The following is a 21,367-nucleotide window of genomic DNA, read 5'->3' as shown; positions in this document are numbered from 1 at the left end:
AGCGGGGACACTGTAGCTTCATGATGTTTGGAGTTCCACAGCCGTAGCAAAAACGCAATCTTGCTACTGGTGTCCCAGATCACTGCAGTTGTAGCAACCACGAGGCTGTACAGCTTCGACTTTCCCGCATGTCATGGAGATCCTGGTTGACCCTTTCGCAACAAGTTTCGGCTGCGTCCACTTCCTACGCTTAGAACTCAAAAATTTAACCAGCTAACGTGCGGCCAAGCAGTCTTGCTGATTCTCTAATTTTTTGACCCATTCAGATAACTGGCGAATTGCAGTTATATGAATATTGAAAATTGCCCGCATGATATCGGGCCTCCGGCTGCGACATAGGGTCTTCACCAGTTAAGCCTCCTTAGGCGGTTGCTGGAGTCTGGACACCAAACGTCGGATGTCCTTATAAAACTCCGCAAAGGGTTCTTAGTATTTTTGGGTCTGGCTTCGGATTCGCTCCCAGAAGTCAATGTCTGGCAAATGATCCCGGAGAGCGTCCCGAAGAACCGGCCATTGAACGTCTGGATTGAGGGAGAGAAAAATTTCCTTACAGACTCGAATGAGCTAACGATTCGACCCTGAACAGGAATTTGTATAATATATTGGTAGACATCCCTCGGACCCGTCATATCTTAGACCCCAAGAGTTGAAGATATGATATATTTTGTCCGAAGACATCACGCCACGCACACGTCCCGCCGAACTGGCTGGGAGAGTTAACGAAGGTAATGGCGACGAAAAGGAAACAGGAGCTTGGGGTCGATACAGCCTCAAAGGAATGTTAGGCGTGGAAGAACGCTGTTCTTCGTCCAATACTTCCTTAACAAACAAACTCAGCCTCGACATCAACCTGGCTGCTAGATATGACATCGACGGCGATTCCGGCTTCACATCATCGAAGGTGGCCGCTGCTTCACACGCGCCCCCTGTTTATGGGTCGTCGCCCAGGTCCCTGCTCCTCCTTCGTCCCCATTCGATACAAGGTCACGTTCCTTCTCGGACAGTTTTAATTAAGAATATTTTCCAGGTTTAGTTCGCGTTCCGGTTTATCTCGTTGGGTCGTCTCGAATTCCCTTATTCGTTTGGTTCTTTTTAGATCCGGTGCAGACCTACACATCGGTATAGACACGTTGATTTTGTAAAAATGACAGGTGAGGGATCAAAGCGCTCAAAGGACCAAACTACTCCAAATATTACCCTCAATAATGCATTATAAGTATGCCTTCATGTAATTAGTGTTGATGCTCGTCCGTATGCACTAGTTCCTGCCAGTGCCTTTGAAATGCTGAAACGTCTGTATGTTGACATCGACCCTACCCACTGTATGAGAGGCGCAACTAGGGCTTATCAAGTTTATGTTCCCCAGCAGCATTTTTCTCCATCTTTTTCTCCGTGTTAGACTACAATGTTTTTATGGGTTTTTTATCATCAACTATTGCCCATAAACTGAGATTAAGATACCAGAATTTTGTGATTTGCAAATCTGATAAGCTTTTCCCTCGTAAAAGTACACGACCAGTGGATATACATTCTCCCTAATGCATGCGTACATTACATTACTACATGCAATTGCAAAATATGCGAACTAATAAAAATAAATTTTCCAAAAAATATCTTAAACTTTACGACATGTTGAAACTCATAATTTGACCAACCAGAACCCGGTCGCCAATGGCAAATGAAGGTGTAAATAAAAAGCTGTTAGCTTTTAATACATTTCATCTTATCGCCCAGCTGAATCACAATGTGAGCAAGTCACGTAAGGTTCCATTTAAGTGTAATGAAATTATAACATTTATGAAATTAAACAAGGCCCGTAACCTTCCTCCATCACAGACGTCGCCCTTTCCGCTATATACGGCACGAGACATAATAATTTCGGGCTAAATTATGCTGAAAGACCATTTCCTACTTCAATCTGATGCAAATCCGCCTTCACCAAAAAAAGGACTGCCAGGACTGCGAGGACTGCGAGGGCTGCGAGTATATTGATGTATATTTTTTTACAATTCAACTTTGGGAGAACTTTAACGAACTTTAATTCTTCGCCGGCGAACATCAACAGAGAAATGTTTTCACAGGCAATTATCGTAAAGTACTTGACGGCGTTGAAAGTTTGGCATTAAAAAACCAACAAGACTTGACGAAGAAATCATAACTTTGGAAATGACAAGAAATAACAAAGCAGTGAGAGAACGGCAGTAGCAATAATATTTAACAGAAGTCAAAGGTTGCATAATCGGGGTGGTTCTTGTGAATGCGAGCGATACTTCATCCCCTTCACGCAGGATCCCGAAATTCGTTCGAAAACTTCTCGTTGGAAATTCAAATGCTCCGTAATCAAAACACCCTTGCAATTGTGGATGTTCCATCCGCAAGCATCCACCCAAGCAGAGGATGAACTACCAGAATGTTTCTAACGTCGACGCAGCCCTGCACACAACAAAGAAGTTATCAAAAACGGGGGGCTGTTGTTGCAACGACCCAAACTAAAAACTTCATACAAACTCTCTACAATAAAGCCCAAACTGTAGAACATCACGAAGGAAAACACAAAAACTGTGCGCATCCAAAAGCAAAGAATAGCAGTGGAGACGGCATCATAATGCAAACACTTCGTCTTAACTTTTTAAGAAAATATTTTCCTTGCCATTATGCAAATTTAATTTCCAACGACAGGAAGCAACCGAACGGAGCAACAAAAAATAACAAGAATATGAAAATACGTACACTCATGCCAGGGGGAGTACTCAGTATACACAGATCGTCCTTCGTAGAGCAGCCGCACGCCATGTCCGCTTCACCCTTCTGAAACCGCTCCCCCCATTTTCAGCCCCGTTCCCAATTATTCCCTTGGACAATTTGACGAGATTACAAAACCAGCGAAAATCTGGGAGAAAACACATTTTCTCATTCGATGGAAATACGCATATTTCCACCGCTGACAAGTAATTGAAGAGTCTGCGAGAGATCAATTTCTGATGGAAAATATCAAATAAACGAAACTGCTGTTTTTGAACAACAAATATTTTGAGGAGAAGTTAATACCAATGAATAACGCCCCGGGAAAGTCACTGGCATATATTTTAGGATATCCAAGACAGCCGACCTTGCTTCTTGCTGATGTTCTCTAAACAATATCGTGACATTGTTGATGGATTAATATTGGATTTGGACGATACACGGAGGCAGCTCAAATATGCGGATGAGAAAGAAATGCGGTATCTCAATCCAACAGGACGGCCGAAGTCTTCTTGGTAGGCATTAGACAAGTACAGGATATTCTCAGAAATCGACTTTCTTAACCAACTGATAGACAAGCCTTTCAAGAACGGCTGATTTGCTGTCAAGAGCTTTTCATTTTACTTAATAACATTCAGGGAAAAGGTATGGACAGTTAAGACTATTACGAAATTTTGCCAGGACTTTTCCATTCCAATATGGCCTGGATAAGAATTCTAGTTAAAGCCATTTGTTAGTCCAGCCATTGTATTACGTAACAGGCAATGAAACTTGAGAGTAGAGTAAATCGGAAAACTGACCTGAAAAAGCGAGAAAAGACTACCTTCTCTCATTGGCCCAAAAAGACATTCACCAGGAGTCAAAACGGGCTGACAACCTTTCTTCACTTTTCAGATATTTACACGAGGCGTAATTATGCCACAAGCTATTGTTAGGACAAATATAATTCACTCTATGTATTAAAAGACATGGAAAATATGCCGCACATTTAACCGGCAAGCATCTGGGAGGAAAATTTTCTCTCAACTTAGAGATATGAAACCATTTTTCCTTCTCTTGAAAGAAAAACAGTTTTAACACCTATACACCTTATTAACCACAGCATATTTCAAAAATAAACGAGCTTCCCTATTGCGATGTGTTTTATGACGAAGCTCTTTACATCTTTCATTCACTGAGACCTCCCGCCATTTTCTTGGCTTTTCCACTGGGCGGCGTCTTTTGAGTGTCCCTTTGAATACCCTGTTAGGTATTCGCTTGTCGTCCATCCGTTCTACGTGACCGGCCGACTACAATTTTCGTAGCTTTACCACCACCAGTGCTGCTGGGTCGTCATAGCACTGGTGTAGCTCATCATTATATCTAATTCGCCAATCAGTTCCATCTTTTGCCGGTCCAACTATTCGACGTAGAACTTCACTTCGAATGTGTCGATGGACTTCTTTAGCGCCTGCATTAGAGTCCACGTTTCAAGTGGTCTTGTAGATTCAAAGGTTATTTTTCTGTGCACCCTTTTACTTTACATTATCCGTAAGACTGAGTATTATCCGAGTTGTCACAATCTCGGCAGATGCCGGGTTTTACCTAATACTAGCACTAAGAGTCAAACATTTAGGCTCGGATGATCCTACCTACTTAAAATATAAGAGGGCACTGGTGGTGGTGACAGTAGGTAAAAGGGAAAATGCGTTGTTGTGCGGAATGTGGCGATCATTCATCGATTTTGCTTTTGGTCCGACTTCACCGCCACATCGACCACGCCCCTACCTCCGATGTCACGAGGCAAGTTCATCCCCTCCACGGCAAAGTTTGGATGATGCATTGAGAATTTGGACATATTAGTCCATATCTGTCGCTGGACCCAGAACTCCAGGCTCCAGATCTATTTTCGTCCATGGCAATATTCCGAATGCATACGCTTGTGAAGGGGTAGCGAATACATTCTATGCGCTTATCTTATTTTTCTCCGAGAAATGCAATTTCAGTACCAGTTTTACACGCCGCAGGAATTCGGACAGCAGAGCAGCCTTCAGAATACCAACTTGAGCCTAAGTTCCTTACACAATTCCTAGCTACTTGAAGAAGTTTGTCTGAGTCATAGCTTGGAATATCATGGTTGGACGTCGCTACTATTCGCAACAGACTTCTAAGGTGGTCGTCAGTGCCAGCATACAACTTGATGTCATCTAAGTACATCAAGCGTGTCAGTTCACACTTAACATGTTGGCCATATTTTATTGCAAAATCATGCCCTCTAGCATTATTCAGTTGCCATGAAAGGGGGCTCAGTGCCATGCAAAATCAAAGGGGACTCAACGAATCCCCTGGAAGATGCCTCTCCGTGTATGGATAGGCTCCAAGGTATTAACACCCTCAGACGAACGCATTGGTACGGTAGTGTGCCACCCTTCCATGGCTGTCGCCAAAAACTTTATTAATTTGGCATCAATGCGATGCAGACGTAGGACATCGATTAGCCAGGTATACGGGACGCTGTCAAAAGTTTGGCATAATCGATATGGCATCTAAAGAGGTTTCGTTGGCCTTTAGTTGCCTGCTCTACAACTACCGAGTCGATAATGAGTTACTCTTCGCAACCCCTTGAACAGACCCGACAGCCTGCAGCTCCCCGGACAGAAAGTTATTGGCCTCAATGTGCGCATTTTTATACCAGAAGACGTAAAGTTTCTGCTTTAGTGTGTCCAGAATGTCAACTACGCGTATTTCACTGGAGATGGCATAGTTCCTGTAAACCCTCTGCACTTTATTTCTCAAACCGTCTTCTGACATTGGCAGAGCTGATCTAAATCAGTCTGGCAATGTCCTGCCTTAATGATTCCCGCCGACGTCCCAAACGAATTTCCCATGGTGGATCTCTTCGGTCACTCAAATCAACGTGCAATCTGACCGTCGCAACTGTATCACAATACCCAAGCAATTGTAGTTGCAACAGCGACGTAGCTGCACACAGTTGAAATGCAATCTCATCATTGATTTGAGATAGAATTTTCGGAGTTGCTGGAGCTGCATAAAGCCTTTCAAGACCTTGTCTATGCAAAATATCTATTTCCGAAAATTCTTTACAAGCTCTTTGGAATTCACCCTGAATCTCTGCAGAGACTTCATCCAGACGCCCCACAATTAACGGTTTCGACACCGTGCTGTCCAATACGGGAGCCCGACCCAATCACCAAGTCAGACGACTCCCGCCGGGTATCCGCACCGGACTTCAAATCTCTCCCTCTCCTCATTGTGAGTAATCTGCAAGACTTCAAAGCTCCTGCACTTTCCTCACCTACCTCCTGAGAGTCTTCGGTGGCGTGTTGCCATTCAGACTGAAGCTATCTATCCCTCCTCCTTTCCCAGGTTTTGTCGTATTGGCGCCTGTCTCCTTGATTGGGTCATGGATTTTGTTTTCTTTTCATTAATTCTTAGACGGACTTCTTGCGCTGCTTCATTTAGTTGTTGGAATACTTTTTTGCCGCGTGGAATTGCACGTGCCATGATGTCTATGTCGTTGCCGAATATTCCCGTGGTACATAACTCTAGTTTACGGATAACATATCCAAGGACTAGGTTAAAAAGCATGGAGTCGAGTCCACCTCCTTGCTTTAATCCGCAATTCGTTTCAAAGCATTGCGTTAGCTCGCCAAGCACTTTTACATAGGATTCAGTCTTAGCCATCACCAGTACGGTCATTCGTAACAGATTTTCGGGTAGGTGGAACCTGCGCATGATACGATATAGTACTTCTTGTTTGATGCTATCATATGCTTGACGACAAAGAGTTTGAAGTGAAACGTCTTGGATGATGATCCCTCTGATAACTCGCTAGCCAAAATTGGCCTAAATATTCCGTTTAAGTTGTACCTTATACAAGAACCATGGGTTCTTCTTCCGACATGCTGACTTCTTGTAGGCTAATGGAAGTGATAGATGCCTCTCCTGCAAAAGAGGTTTCAAAAGACCTCCAAGCTATCTTGGCTGACGATCTATGTGATGGCGACTATCAAATTGACCATAAAAAGCCAACAGGGAGATTAGGAGATTCTAGTGTTCTACTTATTTAGTAGCCAGTGGAACATTCATCAGAACTAAATAATATGTCAAAAGTAAAGGCAAAGGAATAATAGCACGATTTGATGTTAAAGTCACCGGTATATGCTAGGGAAGTTCCAAAATCAACACGAGATGATCGAGAATACTGGAGTATCACGGTGAACGCTAGAAAGACTGGACTGTTCACAAGGAACCTCAGATGGAGCAGCCACATGCTACTCACACTTAGCAGGGGCAGAAATCCAGCTGGTACAAATAGTCAAATATTTAGGGATACATCTCGACTCCATGATAACGTGGAAGAATCACATCCTGAAACAATATCAGAAATCCTGTGAATTGCTCTGGTGTTGCAGGAGTGCGATGGAGTAATGATTAGTACGCCGAACACGACACTCGAAGCTACCTTAAATTTACCTTCCATTCATTTGGAAGTGAAACGGACAGCAGCTAACGACGCGTGTAGACTTAATACTATTGACGCGTAGGAAGGCGGCCAATCATACGGTTATGCGTTCATCTGGAAATTTCTTCGCAAAAATCAGGTGGTTCAAATGCCTGCCGCATATAGATTTCAGATTCGTCTTCAAAAAAACATTCTCCGTCGTAATCACCAAAAGAGAAGAATGGTCTATAAACGGCCACGAGTTTTTTCGGATTACAAACTTAATAATCTTCACCGAAGAGTCAGTCATGAAAAATCGTTCGGGCGGAGGGGTATTCTCGGGAGAAGATTTTAGTTTAAATTATAATTGTGAAATCTATCGCAGTTTACCCATTCCATTCTTCCTCATCATTTGCAAAGTAAACGTTATTTTCTCTAACTAAAATGAATTTTCACCTCGAGCAGGCGTTTTTTATTCGTGGATAATTTTTATAAACAATTATACATATTTTAAACAAAATCTAGTTATAGTTTTATGCACTTCAACAATGCACTAATTGTAGCGAATCGAGATAAAACAATTACACGAGTGTTTCCCGCCGCGGTTGGAGACAGAAGAGACCGGCTTACTTCCATGCGGTCCTTTCTGTCCCAATCAACGGCACTTTCTCACCGATAATTCTCCACTCCCGTGGCGAGTTCTAAAGTGAGTGGAGAGTTCCGCGCCATCTACCCGTCCGCATCCGCAACATTCGAAATAAATTTCGAATGCTGCGGATCCTGCCGCGCCACATCACTCCGCCCCCAGACGAAACCTAGGGGGTTTCGACGACGGATCCCGGAACTCCGTTCCCCGTTAATCCACAAAGCGGACACGACGCTGCTTCGGGGCGCACATGGGTTTCAGTCTGGACAAAGAGACCGCCTTTTTGTGTCCACCGATCTCGAGCTGGAAGAAATGTTCTCCCCTCTCGAGAACGTGGTACGGGCCCTCATATGGAGGCTGCAGCGGCTTCCGAACGGCATCCGTCCTGACCAGAACGTACGTGCATGTGTCCAGTTCCTTGGGCGAACAGGCAGGTGTGAGCGAGTGTCGAGTGGGTGGTGGCGCTTTGATGCGTCGGAGATTGTCCCTCAGCAGACGCACCAACCCCGACTCCGTGAGACCCGATCTCTTGTCGAAAACCGGATCGCTTGGGAGTCTTGGGTTCTCCCCGTATACCAGCTCCGCGGGGCTGGCAGCAAATTCCTCTGGGCGGGTGGTACGTAGGCCGAGTAGGACGAGAGGCAAGACTTGAGTCCAGGACGGGTCGTCGCGTGCCATAATGGCGGCTTTCAGCGTCCGGTGCCAACGTTCTAGCATCCCATTGGATTGCGGGTGGTATGCAGTAGTCCGCTGGCGTTTAAAACCCAGGAGTTTGCCTAACTCCGAAAAAAGGGTGGATTCAAATTGCATTCCCTGGTCAGTGATGACCACTGCCGGGACGCCAAAGCGAGGTATCCACTCTCGGCAGAGGGCTTCGGCACAAGATTGCGTCGTAATGTCTTTCAGAGGTATTGCCTCAGCCCACCGCGTGAACCTGTCGATGATTGTGAGGCAATACTTGTAACCGTGCGAGTCTCGCAAAGGCCCTATTATGTCGAGGTGTATCGTGTGGAAACGCTTGGTAGTGCGGGGGAATGAGCCCACTTCTTTCCTTACATGCCTGGAGACTTTACACTTCTGGCATCCGATACACTCTCTGGCCCAGGAATTGATATCCTTGTTCATGGAGGGCCAGAAGTATTTTCCGGTGACTAACCGATTTGTTGTCCTGATGCCGGGATGCGCTAAGTCATGAACTGCGTGGAACACTTCCTTGCGAAATGTGGCCGGAATGTATGGCCGAGGTCCCTTTTCCGAGTCTTCGCAGCAGAGCGAGAGGTTTGAGCCGAAGACAGGCAAATTCCGAAATTTGTATTTGGGGTTGGATTTGAGGCTCTGAAGTGCTGCGTCATCCTCCTGCGCCTTGGCAATAGCCGAGAAATCGAGTGAGGCGGGGATGTTAACCTCGGAGACACGAGACAAAGCGTCAGCAACTATGTTGTCCTTGCCGGACACGTGCTGGATGTCTCACGTTAACTGGCTTATGAAGCTCAGATGTCGAAACTGACGAGGGGACGCTTTGTCGGACTTTTGTTTCAAAGCATACGTGAGAGACTTAAGGTCCGTGAACACTGTGAACGGCCTGCCTTCTAGGGAGAAACGGAAGTATTTGATGCTCAAGTACGCGGCGAGCAGTTCGCGATCGTAGGTACTGTAGTTCCGTTGAGCGGGATTCAACTGAAACTGGCTTGACCACTCGGAAAACAAACGACCATATTTCAGGCGGAAATATATGCCATGTTTGCGACAAAAGTGGAGGTGTCGCACCATTCGAATCTATTCCGACAGTGGGATAGCATTATCAGCACTAAACAGCAACGAAATATCAAGCTAGTTGGTGTGAAATCGACATCAGGTGCGACTGAATGAAACATTCCTGATGTGGGTACCAGATCACTTAAACATTGCTGGTAATGAGCAAGCTGTCAGCCTGGCTCGCCAAGGTCCTGGATCCACATTGGTGGGGCTAGAGCCAGCTTTTGGCATCCGACCATCTACCGTCAAGTCTACTCTGAAGAGAAATTGCAAGGATTCACACAGCCAATGGAAAAACTTAAACTTCTGCCTGCATGCGAAAATCTTTGTGAAGGAACCCGAGGCCGCTAAAGCGGCATTTTTGTTGTCCCTTAAGATGTGGGACATGAAAACCCTAGTAATGCTTTTAACAGGACACTGCTCCTTAAACTACCACTTGGGAAGGATCGGAGTGATGGTCTCGGTTATATACAGCCAATTTGAGGAGGAGGAAGAGACGGCGCTGCACTTCGTATTCAGCTGCCCGGCCTTGTCAGACCTCGAACGAAGATACCTTGGTAAGGTTTGCTTAAACGAAGAGTTTGCGCATTCTCTGTCTCTCGTGTGAACACCGTAGTAAACTAAGTTCAAGTTTTTGAAAAACGACCAGAAAACCGATAGATACAGCAATGGCTTAACAGGCTGTACGGTTTGACCATCTTGTTTCAGAGTCTTAACCTCAGCCCTGTTCAGGTTTCCTTATATGGTACGCCATAAGTATTATATATCGACGTTATCCACCTAGTGTTATGTATACAACACATATACTGATTACCTATAACTGCCCTCCACAAATCAAACTTCAAAAATTCCTCCTGTCAAATACTGGAATTTTCAAGTTCGTACCTCCTTCAACGAATATTTTACTGAACATCCCCTGTCGATGACATTTAATATATTTCCCCAGTTGAACTTAAATCTTGCAATATTGGCAAACCATACACCAAAACCTACTTGATACTACGTTTACTCCTCATTCTATTTTCAATATATGCCCGAACATAATGCAGAATTTTTCCAAAAGGTCAGCTTTATTAAATTATCCCAAAAATCTCTTGTAAAAACTCTGAAAATAATTTAGGAAGAAATAAGATACCAACCGCAAGCTAGAGGATAAGGAATGGACGATCCAACCGAGATCAAGTTCAATTGAAAACTCCTTCGTGGTAATTTTGAATGACCCACATTCTTACGGAAAGAAACCCAACCCCAGAGCAATCTTATAATGTCCACACACACAAACATATATCAGGATTCTCACTTTACCATTCGATTTATCAAACAATCTACGGTTGCCAGGAAGTTTCCGTGATTCGAAGCAATTTTCCTATATATCGAATCTGAAAGATTTGAGCATTACAAAAGACTTTTATATAATACAATAAAAAAAGGAAACGCAGGATCTCAGATTCATCTTTCCTCCTTTTATCGTCCCTACCGCACAGCAGTATCCGAACCTGATGTCTCCTATCTTTCATCAACCAAAAAAAAAAAAATGCCAGGGAGAAAGGTAAACCCGAAATCCTTTTCTCCTGACCCGCTTTTAAGCTTCGTTTCCGTGCAAGTCATTGCTGTCATAGTCGCTCCATCTCCTTATCCTCGTCAAAACCAAATGAATTGTCTCCATTATTGCTTGCTGACGATTACAAAACCCAAAAAACCCACCGACATTTTTACAAGACGGCAACAACGAGAGACGTAGTGGGGGCTATGGATGATGGGACGTCATCATACCACATTGTATGTGGCGAGCGTTGTTGCTGGGAATTATCCAAAATTTGAATTATTCATTTGGATATCAATTTCGATGACCCCCTCATGCACACTTTTACGTGTGCTAAAATATAGCACGAGAGGATTACATTCAAGAGAGAGATTGATGATGGCGTCAGCTTTTCTTTAACGTCAACCATATTGTAGCTGGTGTACGATGCTCCTTATCCAGGATAAAGAAGAACTCACTATGGAGAGAGAGCTGAAGGACAGTGAATGTGGCTATAGGATCGGCTTGGTATAGTGAAGCGTCGGTGGTAGGAATAAAGTTCAGGAGGAGAGGGTTTTCTGACAACGATGACAAAAATTGATAGGTGTCATCGCTCCACATAGTCACAAGCAGCTGTCATATAATGGCTCGTCGTCCTTGTTACAGTAAAATATGCTACAAATAGTATCTGCTTCTGGATGTTTACACGAAATGATCCAGGTGTTTCGCGGTTTGTCCTTGGTAGATTACAGTATATTCTACGAATTTGTACTGGTCAAATTGGAAAGAATTATCTGGGATTTTTGAAATGCATTAGATTCATAAATCCCCCTCGTTTCAGGGATTTTATTTGTTTAAGTAGTTAGGAGTAATTGGAAACATTACTTAGATTCTATCTTTCTGTCCAAGACAAATTTTACTGAAACTAGCCTACTACAAACACCTGCATAAAGTTTCCGGCAATATCAAGGAGTTCAACACTCTCTAGTTTCAGCAAATTATCCAAATGCTTCCTGTACATGTGGGCTTCCTTCCTCCAGCCGCCTATATCGCAAAACCACCCCCGAAATTCTCTTTATTTAATTCTCTCGAAAATGTGCTTTGTGTCAACGCTACAATCACACATACATTACATCACTTCTCCCTGCTATTCAATATACACTATTCCTGCGAAACATATGAGAATAGATGAAAGGAATCCATCGTACAAATGTGCCAGCTTATTGTTGAGAAATTGATTTGACGGTTTGATTGATGTTAACAAATAATAGCTAATTTGTCCCCAGTTCATGGGAAAGGGACCAATTGTACATTTGAAAGGTTGCGGGAGACGAAATGGAGGCAGACGCGAGGTTCGGTTTTGACAAGGCTATTTGTTTCGCTAAGTAGGAGGATTATTATGTTAAACATGGTAGATAGGTTTTATTTTATTTTGAAACCGTTTAAAATCATTTAAGAAAAGGACGAGAAATTGGAGCAAGCACCTGTAGTCAGCAGGGATTGAAAACGGTGCTAATAACTAGTAAATAAATGACGATACGAGGATAGCGCTCAATGAAACTGTTCAGCAACCGTTTCAAAATTTCATAGCAGCTGGCTATCCTAGCCGATAAAGTCCTTCCACCACTTCTTGGGTTTCAACTACCAAGCTTACTCCGCTTTCAGTAAGTTGCTATACTACTCCCTACTGAATAGTTTTCAAATAAAAGAAAACTATGTGGGCCACATCCCTGCTCATTAAAGTTAATAATCACACCCTTGCTAATATCAAATCCATCACCTTCTTAGGCAGAAAAATAACGAGCTCGATCAGAGAACATTTAAACTCTATTATCCCGAAAGCTTTAAGGACGACAATCTATCTAGATCGGTGGTAAAGGCTATCTTGGAGTATGCAGCTACGTCCACTATTAATCCGCCCAGATACTTTGAAAACAAACTTAACTCTATACCTACTTCTATTCTGAGAAGATACCTGAGGATGACCAGAATCACTCCTTTGCACCAGATTTGTGCTTTTACTAAGGAGCCGCCGCTCCATTTCAGAAAGCCCCTCTTGGCGGCCAAAGAACTTCTGAAGCTAAAGGAACGGAATCCTGAAACCTATAATTTGGTGGTACGAAACCCCGATGCTGACAATGGTCTGTCCTAGATCTATAGGTCATTCCAGAGCCACTTTGACACTGTAGTTCCCAATGAAGTTGCCATGATTTCAAATAAGGTTGAGGTCATCTTGTCTTATGATTTGGAGAAACCAATGATAGGCCCACGTGCCGGCTACTTATGGTAGGTTGTTCGATGGCCTTAAATCTATGGGTTTTCCAGTCCTAGCGTCGGATGCTGCCTTCAGGCGCGATGGTTCGGCCTGTACGGTGGTTGGTCCCGACAAGACCCAGGTCTCACGCTTTTCCTTGAAAGTTAGTTCGGTTTTGGCGGCTGAAATTTTTGCTGTCCTCCAGGCCGGTGCTCAGAGGTGGCGGTGTGGAAGACGGGGTGGCAACCCTATCGGCCAAACCAACACCAAGTGGCCGAGGAGAACCTCCATAGTGGTGGCATCGGGAGACGCTGTACTCACTTTGGTTTTCCGACGGTGATGCAGTAGGCGAATGCTCCAAAGGCCTAATTAGGGCGATCAGACCCGAGTCTGCACGGGGACTCATCTGAAGTGACAAATTGGTCACGAAACCTTACTATATACTGGGGTATACTGGTATCATGGAAACCGAGAAAGCCCCTGGACTCACATACTTCGGGTGAACTCCTGTTGTATGTGAGGACAGCTCGGTTATTTGCGGTTGGCCCCCCTAGTGGGGGTCTCATGGTGGTTGTGGTTGTGCTCAAGCGAGAAGAGACCTTCGGGCCTCGGTGTGGTGTTGTGTTTCAACACGGGTGCCGTACTCCTTAGTTCGGTAGAGATTTAGGTAATTCTTGCATCCACCAGTATGAATGCTAAGCCATACACTTGGTATAGACTGGTACCGTTGTTGCTTGACTCAGCGGGGCTCTGATTGTGGTCACAAAATCAATCCGTATCTGAAGAGGGCCGTAGGATTAAGTCTCCACGACAGGTACCTCCGTTAAACACCATGGGCTTAACTGTCCTCCATGCCATCAAGGTGGCTTTCAAGATGGGTGAGGAGAAGGTTGTCATCATTATAGACTCTCTCCAGACTTGTAAATTTCTCAAACAAACTTCGCGAGTGCCCTACCTAGTGGGCAAAATACATCCCCTGGCTTCTGACCCCTTTTTAAGTCCCTGAATATTCTCTGGTGCCCGGCTCATGCAGGGCATCCATTAAATAAACTTGCTCATGTAAAGACCGGCAAGTCGATGAATGCGTATCCCGTGAGATTGGTCGAACCTTGCCCTGCTGATGTTCTAAAGGCCGTTCAGGAGCACTTTTACAAGGAGGAGAAGGATGACTTTCTGCAAGCGTCACGGGTGAAAGGACATTTTTTCGCCAACATTCATCGCGTGTACTTGCAACTTCCGAGGAAAAATAGCTGAATCGTCTTCAAACCAATCCCACATATAATAAAGTCCTTCTCAAGATGTTTGGAAACATAGTTTCGAACATATTTAACACTTGTAAAATTAAGGAAACTAATGAACATATTATCTTCTGGTATAGGGACCATCCCAGTTTTCGGGTAAAGTGTGGATAGAATAACAAGTATTTTAAACTTCAATAAATCTTGTTGAGTAGGGATCCTTGCATGATTGATGAACTTTGAAGTTTTTAAGGAGGCTAGAGTCAGATTATGATATATTTTCTTTTGTCTCGCGGTGCGCCATTTCCTGCCACCATCGTCTTTATTATAGGATAGTTTTTCTGGCAACATAGGCTAAGTGCCTGCCATCAGTCCTATTGGTGTACTTCATAGGTAGTATCAGGTCCTTTTAGGACTGTTAGTCTACCGAGTCCCACGGGACAAATGAAACCAAACAACAACAGCAACATATGTAGGGTAGGTATAACTGGCCGTTCCCAGAAGCCCAAAGAACTCAGTCAGCATCACAGCGCGTCATTTTCATGCTACAAATTCCTGGATTACTGTGAGAAGAGCAAGGAGGACAGGGTTCAGTTCGCTTCAGAGCCAACCTAAAGCATTCAAGAAAGATCCCCCACAATGCAACAACAGATCTCTTTGAAGTCCTCAAAGAAGTGCTTATCTATTGTTGAAGTCTGGCGGCATGGAAGCCTATAGGCCAGTGCCGTATGCAGTCCCTTTTAATCTTGTGCGTATTTCCACCTGTTTGGACCAAAAACTCTTGCAATTGTTCCCTGCTATTGGAGAACTAAATCGTCCTTGACTTTCAGCATCTGAAGTTAACGGCTTCGAAGTAGTTGCTAGTATTTAGCGAGGTTCTTTTCATCCCGCTCGTGGACAGTACTATCTTCCTTATTCTGCGCATTTTAATAAGAATATGTATGACCCTCGGAACTAGCCCTTAAGAAGCAACCCAGTCGAGCTCCTCTTTCAGTGGGCAGATTAAGGTACTGTGGCTGGTACTCGCTACGCCTAGTTCAACGACAATATTTTCTAAGCTGAAAATCGTTAGTCCGGCTGCTGCATCGCTTCTGGAGATCCTGCTAGCACCAACTGTTCCTCCATCGAGGACTACTGTTTCTTAACTGCCAGCAACTGTGCCTAGCAATAACATTCATCTTCCTCTATCGTCGTCCACGGTTTGTTTATTAAGTTTAAATCTATGTCTTGGTCACATAAGTGATCCGGGAAAAATGTCCACCCTGGCTAGCCGAACCATCATGTTGTCTGGATTGGTATCACTTCTGCGAACTCCCGAGGCCAAAAACTCGCTGTGGTAGAAGTTGCGGAGCAACACGCGAGAAAGCTTCTAAACAGAAGAAAATCAGAATTTGTTGGGTATTGTGTAGGATACAAATGTTTGAAATATGGGCACACGTCTGCAACCTGTCGGGGACCTGACCTGAGAAAGGCAACATGCGCAAATGCGATCAGGCAGACCATAAAGTGAACACCTGCAATGCAAAGGAGAGTTTCGTTTTATGCAAGGACCGTGGCACGTTTGATGAGAACGTTGCGCACCCTGCGGGCTCGGGGCGGTGTCCAGTCTTCAGAGCAGAACTGGATATCACAAATCAATATGCACCAAAGTGCACCCGCTCACGAGCTGCTAGCGCAGTTCGCTGCGGGGACCAAAGCTGATTTAGTGCTTATTAGTGAGCAGTACCTAAACAAGGACCCAGCTTCATAGCGCCCTGATATATTAGATGGCAGATTTGGGTTCAGGACGGCACCCACTTTAAGGTTCTTGCCAAGGGCCGAGGGGACGACTTTGTCTGGATTCGGTGTTTAGGGGTAACGTTTCTCAGTTTCTATCTAACACCGAATGAGACGATGCAGGACTTTCGACGCAGGCTGCATGCTCTGGAGGACGCTATCTTGGGCACAGAGAGGCGGATTGAGAGTTTTGTCGAGACTCTTGGGAGGTGGCATGTACCATAATGACAGAGTACAGATCAGCCAAAAGGAGACTCCATAGCGCAAAAACAGAAGCAAAGTTCGTTACCGGCATGATCTGGTCGACGAGGTGAATGGGGACCCGTGGGACTCGGTTATAAACTGGTAACCCGGAAAATCAGGGCTCTGCAAATGGACCGCATTGTACGGGCACTATTTCCTGCGCACCCGGTACAAGATGATGACGTCGGCGAGAAAAGCGCCGAGGACTGTCCACTCTACTCTATAAAGAGTTGGAATAGGCAGTCCTCTCTATGAAAAACAAGAAGGCACCAACGTCCGATGGTATCCCAGCAGAGGTATACAAACTGGTGTTCCAATATCGGCCACCTGAAATCGAAAAGTAAAGTATTTTCAACCTTCAAGTTTACAATAGCGTAAGAACAGCTCCAATTCACTTAATTCCTTCAAATAACCTGTTGGACCCAGAACTGACAAAAAGTCAAAGTGCTGTTGGGCAACACAATTTACAATTCTTCAGGGAACTGAGGCTCCTCTTAGGTGCTGGACCTCTTTCCACGGAGTACCAAAATAGTAATTAATAATTTCTTTCACGTTTATTTAAGGTATACTCTGTGAGTGTGGCACACTTAGCTGTTAACAGGAAAAGTTTTGGGAGTCGAATTCAATGTTGACTTGAGGATCGCTAGGGTGAACTAAACTATAGTAGGAATAAAGAATGCACTGGGGAAAGGTGCAAGAGAGTCTGGATACAAATGGAAAGTGGAAAAATAGCAGGTCGGCTCATTTAAATGGCTTTTTCATTGCTACTAATCCTTCAAATTCCTAGAGCTTCCTTCGCCGAGTTAAATCTGGGCTGCCTAATTCCGGTGAATTTCTCTCAACTTTATTTGAGTTAATCGCATCCTAAGAGCCCGTGCACTTAATAAAGTTGGAGACGCTTTTGATTGGAAAATATAGCCCATTAGTTAACAGTAACAATCGGAATTGACTAATCAGTCACCGCATAGGGAGGCAACTAAAGGAAATCTCAGAACATAATGGCATAAAACTTCCCCGATACATGTTTTAGTCACTGCCCTTTGTTTGTCTGTTGAAGTTCAGATCAGTAGTAATCACTAGAAACAGAAAAGTCGTTCTCCTTCGTAACCACATTTTCCTAATCAGGGGGAAAGGCGTGGAGAATTCATTGCTTTAGGCGGGCACCTAAGAGGAAAAAGTCCGTGCAAATAGTTCCGAAAAACGAAACTGAAAGCACCGAAAAAAGAAAGCAGGTCCCCCAAGTGCGAGCTCCGGCAATCGAATCGGCAAAATCCAAGGAGAATGAAAACGCTGGATGGACCAAGGTAGTTATCAAAAAGGCGAAGAAAAATTCAAAAAAAGGTCAAAGTTGACCCCAACCTAAAGGATCTAGGCGGAAATATCAGCAAGATTCGAAGGACCCAGAAGGGTGACCCTATGTTTGAGTTGAAAAAAACCAGCTTGGGGAAAACTAATGACTTTCGAACTCACGTTAAGAACTCACTTGGGGAGAAGGTCACAGTACGGACCAAAAAACATGAGGTTTATATACAATGCAAAGATCTCGATGAAATGACATCGAAAGGAGAAATTTGCGCTGCATTGACGGAACAGTTCATATTGTGAGTTTGCGGAAAGCCTATGGCAAACGGTCACATTGCGGTTTCCATTGGACGCAGAGTTGGAGTTATTGGCGGCCGGGAAGGTTCGAATCGAATGGGTGCTTCAAGTGCCTCGCGTTTCGTCATTTTGCGAAGCTATGCATCAGCGGCATTGATGCAGAAGGTGTGGGGAGAAAGGTAATATTGCCAAAGAGTGCAAGAGGGATCCCAAATGCTTATTGTGCGAAGGAAGGGAGGGATGGGATAACCGGCATATTGCCAGAAGTGCGTAATGCCCGAAATTTAGGAAGGTGCTTACTTCAATGAAAAAATGAGGTTTATTCAAATAAACCTCAGTCATTGCAAGGCCGCTCAGAATTTACTCGAGCTGACCACCTACGAATCCAAGGTGGAAATTGCCATCATTATCGAACCCTATAGAAACCGTCACGGTGGCGTATCGGTTACAGATTCGACTGGTAGAGCGGCGATATGGGCACGGGGTCGACAAGCCATAAAATGTACTGGGAGTCAGACAGTTAGCGCCTTTCCGTGGGCGAAAATAACCGGGGAATATGTGTACAGGAGTTACGTCCCACCAAGACTAACACTGTCCGAATTTGAGGAAATTCTTCACAGTCTTGTTCTCGACGCAAGGGGCCATAATCCAAGGTGATTGCTGGTAACTTCAACGTTTGGACCCGTAAGTGGAGTAGCAGAGAGACAAATGCACGGGGCCGCAGTCTATTAGACGCTTTGCCCAGTTGGATATAATTCTGGCCAACGAAGGTTATGTATACACCTTGCAGAAAGTACGGTCTGCCTCAATCGTAGACCTAACTTTTGTTAGCTTTGCACTTGTACGTGGTATATCCTGGTACGTCAGCAAGGACTAAACCCACAGCAATCAACAAGCAATCCAAACAGAAAATGTTCGCTGAGTTGTTCGAAGCGTGCATGTGCGGGGAGATATTTCCTGCATCATGGAAGTGACAGAAATTAGTACTATTGCTTAAGGCTGGTAAACCTCCAGGTAAGCCAACCTCCTATAGGCCTATTTGTCTTTTGGACACTGTGGAGAAAATGCTAGAACGAGTAATCTACAATAGATTACTCCCGGTTGTTGAGAGCCAGGGAGGCCTATCAGATCGACAGTATGGGTTCCGTAAAGCCATATCAACCATTGATATCATCAAATTGGTTATTGGCTTAACCGAAGATGCAATCCATGGAAAAGGTAATACTCGCAAATATCGCGTGGTGATGACCCTGGATGTGAGAAATGCATTCAATTCGGCCAATTGGAACCTAATACGGCAATCTATGGTAACTAAACCGACTAATTGGCCGAGCAACCCATCCTTATTTTCGCCGGATTCCGCATTTCGGTGAGGATGCAGAATTCTGATGAGATCATGTACTCATAACTGCAATTTTACTGAATAATGACGGCTATTTAAAGATGACGTCACTTTCCTATGGAAATCTAACTTACAGTTGAACTTTTGTTACCAATGAAGCCAGTTGATCTTTGCACAATATTTCTTGCAAATTAAGAAATACTGCGCTTTTCCATTGCTTTCTTGTACAATTCTCATTTGTGAACACTGTTTAGTTTGCCAATAATCAGATCTAGCTTATTCTTTTGAATCGAAAATTATTTATGTTCTCCTTCCTTATTCCAGGTATATCATCCGAAGACTGCAATCCATTACGTTGTTCAATACAAGCACCATCTTCTACAAAATTTAGAGGAGACTTAACTGTCTGCCAGACATCTACTTGAAGTATTGGTAATTCATTTTGCAATTTTCAGTAATATACATTACTAACATTACTAATGATTCATTGCATTCGTAGAGTTGATGAAGTTTCGTTTCTCAGATAAACTAACTTGAATCTTTTTTAGGAAAAAAAAAAAGAAAATATACCTTTGTTTCTTCATCACCTGCAAGGATGCCTATATAACATTGGAAAATGAAATAAAACACAAACTTTGAATTACATAAAACGAGATACTTTAGAGAAGAAAATCAATTTAATTATTGTAACATGTAGATTTAGAATATTATTAGACGTAATATATATATATATATATAAATGCAATTATTCAGAAAATTATTACCGCTATGAGAATGTGAAATTTTATTATATATATACATACGAAATTTAAGAGATAATTTTTGTATATACCCTATCTAATCGTAAAATATTGAACTTAATGAATAAAAACAAAACGGAAAAATAATTTAAAACAAACTTCTTAAAAGAATCTTAATGTACATTTGATTGAACATGAATAATTTATATATATATATAAAAAAATATATATTATATGAAATAAAGATGCAATTCGCACTTTCAACTGTAATTATACACGACAAAATAGAACTTTAACAGGTCGAATACCTGAAGATAAAATGGACGAAAAAATGTTTAATAACAATTTTTACTTCATTCATTGTGAATATTTTTCTCTTATAAAAACAAATCGAAATTTTTTTCATGATGGAGTAAAACGCATTAATTACGTCCTAAGACTCGATGACGATTGAAAAGAAAAATTATAAATGTTTATGGGAAGAATGAATTATGCAGAGAATTTTCAATAGTGCACAAGAAAAAATCCTTTATCTCACTATAGACTTCATATTCTCAACATTCTTGGCGAATAGAACAAGAATCTGTTGATGATGAAATGATGCAACAAGTGCTACATTTGAAAATTCGACTTAGTAGGAATAAATTTGAATAAAAAGCTTAAAATGTGATATTTTGTAAAACTCTATAAAAGAATACAAGAAGAAATAAAAGATGTTATAAATACTTTAATTTAGATGCTGTTTTTGTTCTTGATTACAACTGTACATAAAATAACCAAAAATGCCCCTTTTACAAGCAATAGAGACTACTAAAAAGCGCCTCATATTTCATTGTTGTTAAAGGAAGCATTCCATAAAAGCATAGAGTTCTACAGCAATACTAACCAGAACGCTGCGTAGAAATCTGAAACAGAATTGATCAATTTAAATTGCAAAGATTTCCTTATCGTTCCTCCGGATTTGGTCAACATATATTTCCACCGGAAATATAATGGGGTATATACCCATTTGGTCAAATTATTTTTCCCTTGACCCACAAAGTCCTGGACCCATTATCCCCTTTAT

At 43.1% G+C, this 21,367-nt stretch overlaps 1 protein-coding gene across 3 annotated transcripts in view; it reads left to right on the top strand.

Moving 5' to 3' along the window:
* The window catches only part of LOC119657899, a 182,562-nt gene extending 161,526 nt beyond the window's left edge, over positions 1-21,036 (top strand). For 2 of the 3 annotated variants that reach the window (XR_005250182.1, XR_005250181.1), the window contains 2 exons: positions 19,886-19,993; positions 20,110-21,036. The gene's annotated coding sequence lies outside the window, so the exon portion shown is untranslated. Of the gene's footprint in view, positions 1-19,885; positions 19,995-20,109 lie in introns of those variants that run through there. The other variant, XM_038065054.1, reaches the window with a different exon arrangement.
* Positions 21,037-21,367: the final 331 nt, after the last annotated feature.

The sequence above is a fragment of the Hermetia illucens genome, chromosome 5 (assembly GCF_905115235.1).
Source record: "Hermetia illucens chromosome 5, iHerIll2.2.curated.20191125, whole genome shotgun sequence".
Taxonomy (NCBI): Eukaryota; Metazoa; Arthropoda; class Insecta; order Diptera; family Stratiomyidae; genus Hermetia; species Hermetia illucens.
Note: the sequence above shows the minus strand (reverse complement) of the source record. Positions and strands in the feature narration are given on the sequence as shown.